The following is a 12,719-nucleotide window of genomic DNA, read 5'->3' on the forward strand; positions in this document are numbered from 1 at the left end:
ATCTGGAACAGTCCGTTACTGGGGTGGCAGGGGTCCCTCATGATCTTGCTTGCTCTGGATCTGCACCTCCTGATGTATAGGTCCTGCAGGAGGACGAGTGTAGTTCCCATGGTGCGTTCTGCCGAACGCACTACTCTCTGCAGGGCCATCCTGTCCTGGGCAGAGCTGTTCCCAAACCAGACTGTAATGTTGCCGGACAGGATGCTCTCTACAGCCCCAGAGTAGAAGCAATGAAGGATCCTCAGCGACACTCTGAATTTCCTCAGTTGTCTAAGGTGGTAAAGGCGCTGCTTAGCCTTACCCACCAGTGCGGCAATGTGCGTTTCGCTGTAAGGCAGCAACTCTACCGCTGCGCCACCGTGCCGCCCATAGTGCCAAGATAGCGGAGTCAAGGGATATGGGGAGAAGGCAGGAATGGGGTACTGATTGTGGATGATCAGCCATGATCACGGTGAATGGCAGTGCTGGCTCGAAGGGCCGAATGGCCTACCCCTGCACCTATTGTCTATTGTCTATTGAAAAATGTAAGAGGAGCCTGAGGGTTAACTGCTTCACACAGTGATGGGCGATGGGTGTGTGGAATGACCTGCCAGAGGATGTAGTTGAGGCAGCTGCTATAATAACATTTAAAAAACATGTACCAAATAAACAGGTAAATGGATAGGATAGGTTTAGAAAGATACTCGACCGTTGCTGGCAGTGAGAGGGGACAAGCGCAGCGAGACTGGAGAGCGAGAAGGGTTAGAGAGAGATCGGTGGAGTTGCCAAGTTTAGATAGGTTTAGTTTGGAGATACACCATGGAAACAGGCCCTTCGGCTCACCAAGTCCATACCGACCATCGATCACCCATACAATAGTTCTATGCTATATCATCCTACACACTAGGGGCAATTTACAGAAGCCAATTAACCTACAAACCTGCACGTCTTTACAATGTGGGAGGAAACCGGAGCATCCGGAGAAACCCATGCAGTCCCGGGTAGAACGGACAAACTCCCCACACACAGCACCCGCGGTCAGGATTGAACCCGGGTCTCTGGTGCTGTGAGGCAACGGCTCTACCGCTGCGCCATTGTGCCGCCAGGTGCAGAGCAAGACCTTAGTGAAATGGCCCTGTGGCGGAGGGGCTCGAGCTTGACCTTGAACAGAACTTGGGACAGAGGCCCTGGGAATCCAAATCTCCAGTCCGGGCCTTTGTGAGAGTGCCATGATGCGCAGTTGAGGAAACATATAAAGCTTAGTGGAGAAGACACAAAGTGCTGGAGTAACTCAGTGGGTTTGCCAGCGTCTCTGGAGGACATAGGTAGATGATGTTTTGGGTTGGGAGTTCAGGGAAGGTAATCTCAAGGTAGCCTACTGTGAGACCGTTCTCCTCATCTCTGACGGCGGTTCTGTGAGACCCTCTCTCACTGCCCCCCCCCCTTTGTGATTCCTGCTGCACTCCTGCTCCATGAGAAGGGGCCCAACCCGAACTGTCACCTTATGTTTTCCTTTTGGGTTCAGTTTGGGGTTTTCTTGTTTTTCATCAGCTTTACGGAAAGTCGGATGTAAAATCTTCAGACACGAGCAACTGCCAGTTTCTGTGCATCTGAATGGTCCCGACCCAAAACGTCTCCTATCCATGTTTTCCAGAGATGCTGCCTGACCCACTGAGTTACTCCAGCACTTTGTGTCTTCTTTTGTAAACCAGCATTTGCATTTCCTTGCTGCTTCTCGTTGAGGCTTAGTGCCTGTCTTAACTATTTAGAATGTATATTTGCTGTACTGCAAATTATTATTTCGGGCTTAGTACCGTTGTGATTGTAAAAATTGATTGGTACAATGGCACAACTGGTAGAGCCACTGCCTCACAGCGCCAGACAGCCGGGTCCATCCTTACCTCAGTGCTGTCTATTTGGCCTTTGGATGTTCTCCCTGTGACTCCGTGGGATTCCTCCGCGTGCTCCATCTGGTTTCCTCCCACACCTCAAAGATGTGTGGGCTTGAAGGATGATTAGTAGGTAAACTATCTCTTGTGTGTAGGGAGCGGACAAGTATGTCTAATCCCTTTCCCCAAACATGTTCTTTCTCCATTCATTGATCCAAATCCGTAGTACCAGCTTGCATCTCATTATAGCTGTCTAGTTTATGTTGCTTATTCTATTTTTCTTCGCAAAATGTAAAACTTTGCATTTCTTAGCATTAACTTTAATTAGCCATCTGTCACCTAATCCACAGGCTGGTGGAATAGGTGATAGGTGGCAAATGGACTTAAAAGGTGTGCCCCCTTGAAATCCACTACAATCCTTCTCACAGTTCACCTCGATTCCAAATGATTGTGTTATTTGAAATGTGGAAATTGTGCTCTGCACAACCAAGTCCAAATCTTCCCTCATTATTGTCTACGCTTCATTCATAAATATTAAAGCCAAGCAGAGAGCAATTTTCAAAGATAAGTTAACACTACATAAGACGGTCAGTGACGTAAATGGGGAACAAACAAGAGGTCAGAATGGAGAGTATAGAGATCTCAGAGGCCACAAATTTCGCCTATCTTTCGCGCACTTTGGAAGCAATGGCTTCACATTTTGACCACCTTTTAGGTCCAAAAATCTATTTTTACTTTGAAAACATAGGAAAGCAAAGATAGGTAGAAATGACGGCTTCTGCTTTCACTGTTAATCATATCATATCATATCATATATATACAGCCGGAAACAGGCCTTTTCGGCCCACCAAGTCCGTGCCGCCCAGCGATCCCCGTACATTAACACTATCCTACACCCACAAGGGACAATTTTTACATTTACCCAGCCAATTAACCTACATACCTGTACGTCTTTGGAGTGTGGGAGGAAACCGAAGATCTCGGAGAAAACCCACGCAGGTCACGGGGAGAACGTACAAACTCCTTACAGTGCAGCACCCGTAGTCAGGATCGAACCTGAGTCTCCGGCGCTGCATTCGCTGTAAAGCAGCAACTCTACCGCTGCGCTACCGCGCCGCCCACATAAATTAAACCATTTTGAAGATAGGGTCATAGAGTCATACAGCATGGAAACAGGCCCTTTGGCCCAACTTGCCCATGCTGTCCAAGATGCCCCATTTGCACTCGTCCCACCTGCCCGCATTTGGCCCATATCTATCTGAACATTTCCTAGCCATGTACCTGTCCAAAATGTCTTGTGTCCGAAATGAAGATGTGTGTAAAGATATGGTAATATATAAACGCAAATCTATTCCTTCTGCTGTTCCTTCTCTTCATGCTCCAGCCTTTCAACCAGATGCCCACTCCCTAATGACCCAGAGTTACTTAAAACCCTGTACTGTGAATATTAAGGAACATTCTTTAACACTCAGGAGTAAAATCTGCAGCATCGACAAAAAGGAAATCTGGAATAATACCAAAAAAAAAAAAAAATTAACAAACAAATTTTCTTTTCCCCTTTAAAAATACAATGCACTATGTGCCATGCTTGTTATAGAGAACCATTGCAACAGTGGCGCAGCGGTAGAGCCGTTGCCTGACAGCTCCAGAGATGTGGGTTCGATCCTGACTACGGGTGATGTATGTGTGGAGGTTGTACATTTTCCCTGTGACCACGTGGGCTTTCTCCAAGTGCTCTGGTTTCCCCCCGCATTCCAAAGATGTACAGGTTTGGTGGTCAATTGTCCTCTGTAATTGCCCCTAGGTTGTAGCTTGTGAAAGTGGGATAGCATAGAAGTAGTGTATGGATGATCGATGGTTGGTGTGGACTCAGTGGACCGAAAGGTCTGTTTCCATGCTGTGTAGCTAAACTAAATTATTTACTTTGCAGAGGTAACAAACAGGGCTCTAAATTTTCCAAAGCTGAGAGAAATAAGCTCATTTAATATAAATTCTGCTCATTGTAAAATGATAATATTCAACATGGATAAAAATTCATTCTTACATATATCACAATTATTTTCCAATTCACTAATACTTCCCGAGAGCTACAAACATGGGTGCCTTCTTAGAACTGGTACGGAGATATGTCATAATAGGGCCCTCAGTGCACCTCTTTTGTGCCATGGAAACCAAAATAGTCGGTTCCATTTTAAAAAAAAGCACAAAGTGCTGGAGTAATTCAGGCAGCATCTCTGGAGAACATGGATGGGTGATGTTTCGGGTCGGGACTGAGGAAGATTGAGTCTGTGGAAGGGTTCCGACCCGAAACATCACTTATCCGTGTTTTCCAGAGATGCTGCCTGACGCACTGAGTTATTCCAGCACTTTGTGACTTTTTTTGTAAACCAGCATTTGCAGATCCTTGTTTCTACATAGTCTGTTCCATGTCGGTAACCGAGCTAGCTTTACCAACAGGGGGCTAACCTTGGCAATGAGAGCATGTGAACTACAGACCAAGGTCAGATGCAGTCACTGTGTGGCAGTAAGCATCCATACCCTAATGAGGAGCTAATCACCTTCAGGTCAATCTGCTGGAAGAGATCCCACAACAGCCTCACATAGATTGCTCCAGGCTTGAGCCAGCCAGTGAGTATTGCCACAGCATTGCCAATTCATTGCCACAGGCGGCTTTGGAGGCCAAGCCACTGGATATTTTTAAGGTGGAGATTTGATTAGTAAGGGTGTCAGGGATTATGGAGAGAGGAATGAATTATGAAGCAGTGGGGAGAATGTAAGAGGGTTATGTTAACAGATAAAACACCCCCAATAGGTATTATAGACTCCACAATGACTTGCCGTAGATCTGAGGCATTTTCTCACAAAAGAACTAGAACAAAATGTATTATCTCATCCTCTCTCAGTCTTAAACTTCCATCCATACAACATTGGATATAATATTGGCTAGAGCATCACTTGGAAAGTAAAATCTCTTCAGAAATCACGAACCTCAAGGGTCAGAAATCTACTGGGTGAAGCTTGTGATTGACTCAAATCATCGTGTATCACTTAAATCAGAATGACAGAATCATTGCAGTTCAATAGATGGCAATGTGTAACACTGCATCATCTCATATCTCAGTTGCAATAGAGTTGTTCAGGCTGACCCACCTCCCAACTCTCTGTTGATGGCCTTGTAATTCATCCAGATACTTTTAAATTGAATTGAATGGAGTTGAAAGATACAGTGTGGAAACAGGTCCTTCAGCCCTCGTTGAGCATCGGTCAACTGATCACACTATTTCTATGTTATCTCTCTGTCGCATCCACTCCCTACACACGAGAGGCAATTGTACAGAGATCAATTAACCAACAAAGCTGTCCGTCTTTGGGAAGTGGGAGAAAACCGGAGCAGCCGGAGGAAACCCATGCAGTCACAGGGAGTGGGTGCAAACTTCACACAGACAGCACCCGAGGTCAGGATCGAACCCTAGTCTCTGCCACTGTGAGGCAGCGGCTCTACCAACTGTGCCACTGTGTCGACCAACAGTGGTGTAGGTTTCTGCCTCCATCTTCCTTTTAGAACTTGCATTCCAGATCACTCTCTCTCTTACCAATGTTGGTTAGATTTGATGTCTCATTGCAGCGAACGCATCCTGGAAATTGTGCTGTGTATCGAGTCATGGAGTTGTAGAGCATGGAACCAGGTCCTTCAGCCCACCATGTTCGTGTCGGCCCTCAAGTATCTATCTATACTAATGCCGGTTGCCAGCATTCTGTGCGATGCTTTCTGTGCCATGGAGTTTCAAGAGTTCATTCAAAGACTGAGCGGAGACCTCATCGAAGCTTATAAAATTATGAGACGCACAGATAAGGGAGACAGTCAGAATCTTTTTATCCCCCGGGGTGGAAATGCCAAGTACTGGAGGGCAGAGCTTTAAGGTGAGAGGGGTAACGTTTAAAGGAGATGTGTGGGTGAAGTATTTTACATGAATGGTGGTGTGTGCCTGGAAAACAGTGCCAGAGTTGGTGATGGAAGCAGATACAATAGGGGCAATTTTAGATAGGCACATGGATTTGCAGGGAGTGGAGGGATATGGACCATGTGCAGGCAGACAGGATTAGTTTGATTTGGTGTCATTTTCAACATACTGTTCTATGTTCTACTTAAGTGTTGGGAGATTACCTGTCTCCACCACTTCCCTCTCACTCAGTGATTTCCAGATTTCAAATACTCACTGGGTGAAGAAAAATCTACTCCAAATCTCCTATCCCACATCTTAAATTCATGCCAACTGCTTATGGATATCCAAGCTTTCAAATTTTTAATGCACAATTATTGCAGATTGAATCACTTCATTCAGGGAGAATGCCAAATTACAACTTTGATTTGTTCACCACTACACGTGTGGAATTATTTATCTATTGCATTGGCAGTTTGGAAGAAATTAACTAGAGTGGACCTGCTTGATCAGAAAGCTGACATGCGTTTTTTGAGCTGTAGCTGTTGCAGAAAATATATGTAATGTTTTGAAAACAGGTGCATTGAAGCATTCTCAATATTTGTTTTACTTAGTATTCTCAATGTAGAATCTAGCAATCAAAAGCAATACTCGAGTAAAGATTAGACCTGTGTCATGATTTTGATTATATTGAGGATCTATATTTTGATTATATTGAGGACAGGTGTCAGAGGTTATGGGGAGAAGGCAGGAGAATAGGGTTAGGAGGGAGAGATAGATCTTGATGGGCCGAATGGACTAATTCTGCTCCTATTCCTTATGACTTTATGGCCTATAGGAGGCGCTGCCTCAAAAAGACAGCCTATATCATCAAAGACCCACACTACCCTGCCACGCTCTCATCTCAATACTGCCAGCGGAGAAAGGAGGTACATAGCCTAACAACCATCAGGCTCTTGAAAACTCCACAGTAACCACTATTTAACCAATTACAATCTTCTATGGACTGCGTTTTTGGTTGCTCTTTTCTTTGCACTTCTATGGTCACCTACTATTGCTGTTATTAATTTATTGTATTGTATATTGATTGTTGTAGGTTTATTTGTATTATTGCAATAATGGGCCTGTTAAGCTGTAGCAAGTAAGAATTTAATTCTTCCCTTGCAGGTACATGTAACGATTAAGCTTTCTTGACTCTTCACTTGACGCTTGATGTCAAAGGCTCGGGGAATTCCACTGGAAATGTTGCTTCTTCTCAGCCCTGCCACTAGATGGCAGAGTACTTGGTTGTGCAAAGTTTCATCCAAGAACATAGGGTGAGGAACAGACTGTTTGGAAACTCCAACAATCACTGTGAACCGCCAAACTCCACCCACCTCACGGCCTCATGTCATTTCATTTTTTTAAAAGACACGAAGTGCTGGAGTAATTCGCGGGTCAGGCAGCATCTCTGGAGAACATGGACAGGGTGATGGTTCCGGCCGGGACTCTTCTTCAGACTGAATGTAGTAGGGAGAAGAAAGTTGAAAGGGAGGTCGTGGCAGGACAAAGCCTGACAAATGATAGATGGATCCAGCTGAGGGGGGAATTGATTGGACGAAAGATGGACAAAGGCCAGATGAAAGGTCAAAAAGTAGTGAGATAAGGAAACAGGATGGACTGAAGAAGAGTCCCAATCTGAAACATTGCCTATGCATGTTCTCCAAAGATGCTGCCTGACACGCTGAGTTTCTCCAGCAATTTGTGAATTCTTTTTTGTAAACTAGACTGCATTTTCTGGATTGCAAAGATCTAGCAACCTCAGGGTTAAAATTAGCAATTGAGCTAGTATCTATGGGGGGGACCTCTCAGTCGTCTGATAGCACTGTGGAAGAGGCTGTCCCTGAATCGAGTCGGATTACCTCAAAATGGCAGCCAATATCATAAAAGAACTGCAACAGCTTGGCCCCACTCTCACCCCACTGCCACCATTGGGAAGAAGGTACAGGAGCCTGAAAACTGTGATCTCCAGATTCAAGAAAAGCTTCTTCCTGGCAGCCAACAGGCTCTTTAATATTCTACATAACCCCACCTACAACCTTACCTCAGCTACCTCAGCAATGACCTCCTATTGTATTATTGATTATTGTATCGTTATTTGTTGTTTTGCTGCATTAATGGGCCTATACATTTGTGGCAGTAAGAATTTCATTGTTCTTTCACAGTGCAGTGTATCTGACAGTTAAACATTCTTGACTCCCTACTTGGTGGCAATAACAGAGCAATATGTGTAGGAAGGAACTGCAGATGCTGGCTTACACCAAAGAGAGACACAAAATGCTGGAGCAATTCAGTGGGTCAGGCAGCATCTCCGGAGAAAAGGAATAGGTGACATTTTGAGTCGAGAGCTTTATTCCTTCTTCACAAAGGGTTCTGACCTGAAACATCACCTATTCCTTTTCTCCAGAGATCCTGCCCGATCCACTGTGTTACACCAGCTTTTTGTGTCTAGTAACAGAATAATACGTTCCCTTTAAGAAATATAATTAGTTCCGAACTGGCTAAAAAGAGGCAAATGCTAACAGGCTAGATTATAATATTAATGTTTGCTTGAGGATCACACTATTTTGAGATTCATTTGAGTTAGATATCACTATTAAATTCCAAGCAGATTTGAAAACCTTTTGGTGAAAGAAGTACAAGATATTGAATGTAATATGGTTTGTGTTTGAAGTCTGAGGCCATCCTTCTGGATTTCAGTGGCGTGACATTCCTGCTTTCCTATCACAGTGACACTGGTTCCATGTAAGATATTATTTGTAGATTATGTACCTACAGAAAAATGATTATCAAGTATCAATAGACTGTAGATGGCTCGATTGTAATCATGTTTTGTCTTTCTGCTAACTGGATAGCATGCAACAAAATCTTTTCACTGTACCTCAGTACACGTAACAATAAACTAAGCTGAACTGAACTGATTTTGATTTTCAAAGCACTTTTTGCACGCATTAGGTATTTTTATTTGTTGTATTAATAAAGACCACACATGGTAAAGCATTATTCTCGAGCCAATTATTTGTAAGATAAGTTTACTGTTTTAAGTTTAGTTTTTAGCTTTAGAGATACAGCGCGGGAAACAGGCCATTCGGCCCACCGAGTCTGCGCCGCCGACCAGTGATCCCCACATATTAACACTATTCTAAACACACTAGGGTGAATTTTTACATTTACCAAGGCAATTTACCTACATGCCTGTATGCCTTTGGAGTGTGGGAGGAAACCGAAGATCTCGGAAAAAGCCCAAGCGGTCATGGGGAGAATGTAAAAACTCTGTACACACAGCACCTGTATTCGGGATCGAACCCGGGTTTCCGGCGCTGCAAATGCCGCTGTAAAGCAGCAACTCTCCCGCTGCACCACCATGAAGGTCAGAATAGTACAATAAACATTAAATGAAAACATTATTTAACAGATGAATTTCACATCAAGCACATTGCACCATGTGGATTAAGCACTCTAAAATATAGTGAAGCTAATCAAAAAAGCTTTTCTATTAAAAGGAATATCTAAGTCTTTTCTTCTACTAAACGCTGTTCCATCAGACCCACTTCTACTTTGGGCAGTATATTTGCTGTTCAATCAATCTGGGCAACCTAAATTACCTTTCACTGAAAAACGAGTGCTGGAGAAATGAATGGGGGAAAAGATTAATGTTCATTCAAAAGGATTGCTACCCAGCAATGCATAATTGAGTTAGATTTGCTGCTGAGTGGATTGGCCATAATAATAGCCTTATCTCACAGTATTAAAATGCTTGTTGTACATGCATGTCATCCTTCTAATCTGCTAGAAAGCTGCCTAACTAAACATCACTGGGCACTTTTAGTATGAAAGGGAGAATGAGAGCATATATTCAAATATTATAATATCTTTCTCGGAAATTATGGATAATTCTAAACCTTGCTAAGTATAAAGTCCATTAGCAGAGTAGAACTGCCACTGAATGAGAAGGTGAGACCACGGATCTGAATGCACATGTTCAACTCCCATCAAGAAAGCTGGAAAATTTCAATCAAAGTAATTAAATAAACCAGAATTAAAATAAAAAAAAGTTCAATCTGGTTGAAATCTGTCAGGAAAGGAAATCTACCATCCTTATTTAGTCTAGCCAGATGTAATTCCAAACCCACCAGAGGAAATTTGGCATGTCTCCAATAACTGTTACAAACTTCCAGTGTTTGTCTTCCAGTAACAGTGACAATAACAGTAATCTGGGTGAAATCCTTTAGGGAAAGAAAATCCACCATTCTTAGTATACATTATTCTGTATCTGTACATTGTGGCCAGCTGAATTTTAATCATGTATAGGCTTTCCACTGATTGGTTAGCACACAACAAAAAGCTTTTCACTGTACCTCGCATGACAATAAACTAAACTAAACTAATCTAAACTGATCTTGCCTTTTAATTCAGAGCCCAACAATGTAGTTGACTCTTAATTGCCTCCTTTTTGTTAGAGATGAACAATAAATGCAGGTGTGACTAGCAAAATTCATTCAGTAAATGAATAAGTATGTTATGCACTACAATCTGAAGAATTAGGGACAGTGGATATATACTTGCAGTTTTATTATAGATTAATTGACATAAGAGACACTGTGCATTTTAACATCAAACGAAGAACTTTGTTCGTCAGGTCCTTCAGCCCAAAATGTCCATGCTGAACATGATACTAATTTAAACTGAAGATAGACACAAAATGCTGGAGTAACTCAGCGGGACAGGCAGCATCTCTGGAGAGAAAGAATGGGTGAAGTTTTGGGTCATCACCCATTCCTTCTCTCCAGAGATGCTGCCTGTCCTGCAGAGTTACTCCAGCATTTTGTGTCTATCTTGGGTTTAAACCAGCATCTGCAGTTCCTTCCTACACATTCCTGCTAATTTAAACCATTCTCATCTGCCTGCACGTGATTCATATCCCTCCATTCCCTGCATATGCATGTGCCTATCTAAAGGCCTCTTAAATGCCACTATCATGCCTGTCCACCACTACCAACCCTGGAAGAGTGTTCCCAGCATTGGACTCTGATAATCTTGAGTGGATTTAACCTAACCTGCACATACAACATTGATATAAAGTGCATCATTTACATAATTAGAAAAGTAACAATGAGAGAGATTCCACAGCATGGCTTACATGGCTGAAAGACTGGAGCAACTGGGCTTGTATACACTGGAATTTAGAAGGATGAGAGGGGATCTTATTGAAACATATAAGATTATTAAGGAATTGGACACGCTAGAGGCAGGAAACATGTTCCCAATGTTGGGGGAGTCCAGAACCAGGGGCCACAATTTAAGAATAAGGGGTAGGCCATTTAGAACGGAGATGATGAAAAACTTTTTCACTCAGAGAGTTGTAAATCTGTGGAATTCTCTGCCTCAGAAGGCAGTGGAGGCCAATTCTCTGGATGCTTTCAAGAGAAAGTTAGATAAAGCTTTTAATGATAGCGGAGTCAGGGGGTATGGGGAGAGGGCAGGAATGGGGTACACTATGAATGATCAGCCACGATCACATTGAATGGTGGTGGAGCAACTTATTTCAGAAAAGTGGCAGATAGACTTATATTGAATGGTGGTGCTGGCTCAAAGGGCCGAATGGCCTACTCCTGCACCTATTGTCTATTGTCTATTTTGATTGATGGAAAACCTTTGCAATATTTCTAATCGCTAAAATTCAATATGTTATATAATAATTTAAACTGCTTAAACATTATGGTTTATGATAATCATTGGGATCCTAAACAAAACATTGAAATGAGGCATTTTTATTTCTTGTGACCTCAGTAGTCCATATGGCCATGTAGAATCTTTTCAATGTGCAACATGAAATGAAGCTGGGATATATAGATAAACATAGTAAAAATATGAACGTAAGACCAACAGTATATTTTGGGCAGATCAATGGATCTGAATATGAACCTGAAGTGTTATATGAAGTACCTCATGTTCTGTTGGGGTTGGGCTTTCAACCCAACAGTATGAACATCGAATCTTCAACTTCAAGTAATACTTCCCCTATCCTCTCATTATTTCCTGTGCCCCCACTCTCAGTCACACTCCCATTTCTCCCACCATCTCCCACCCCCCACTCCTTTCTCCTTCTGACATTCATCTCCCACCCCTGAATCCACCATTTCCTCCCTTATGTCCCCATCCCATTCCATCCACATCCCTCCCCCTGGCTGTACATATCACTTTCCTCATCTGATACCCTTCATGTTTCCTTTTCACCTCAAACCTTTGATGTAAGTTCATAAGACATTGCAGCAGAAGTAGGCCATTTATCCCATTGTGTCTACTCCGCCATTCAACCATGGCTGCTCTATCTTTCCCTCTCAACCACTTTCTCCTGCCTTCTCCCCATAACCCTTGACACCTTTACCAATCAAGTATCTGTCAATCTCTGCCTTAAAAATACCCAAATGACTTAGCCTCCACAGCCGTCTGTGGCAATGAATTCCACAGATTGACCACCCTCTGACTGACTCAGTCTGAAGAAGGGTCTCGACCCAAAGCAAATCAGTCTGAAGAAGGGTCTCGACCCAAAACGTCACCGATTCCTTCTTTCCTGAGATGCTGCCTGACCTGCTGAGTTACTCCAGCATTTTGTGAATAAATACCTTCGATTTGTACCAGCATCTGCAGTTATTTTCTTACACGCCCTCTGACTAAAGAAATTCCTTCTCATGTCCTTTCCAAAAGTATGTCCTTTTATTCTGAGGCTGTGCCCTCTGGTTATAGATTCTTCCCCCATCTGCTAATCTACCTTGTCACCTGTATCCACTTTGTTCCACCCCTAGCTCTCTTTCCAGCTTTCGACACCCCCCTCCCCCCCCCCCCCCCCCTCCAATCGGTCTGGTTCTCG

Source organism: Rhinoraja longicauda, chromosome 28 (genome assembly GCF_053455715.1).
Source record: "Rhinoraja longicauda isolate Sanriku21f chromosome 28, sRhiLon1.1, whole genome shotgun sequence".
NCBI classification, from domain to species: domain Eukaryota; kingdom Metazoa; phylum Chordata; class Chondrichthyes; order Rajiformes; family Arhynchobatidae; genus Rhinoraja; species Rhinoraja longicauda.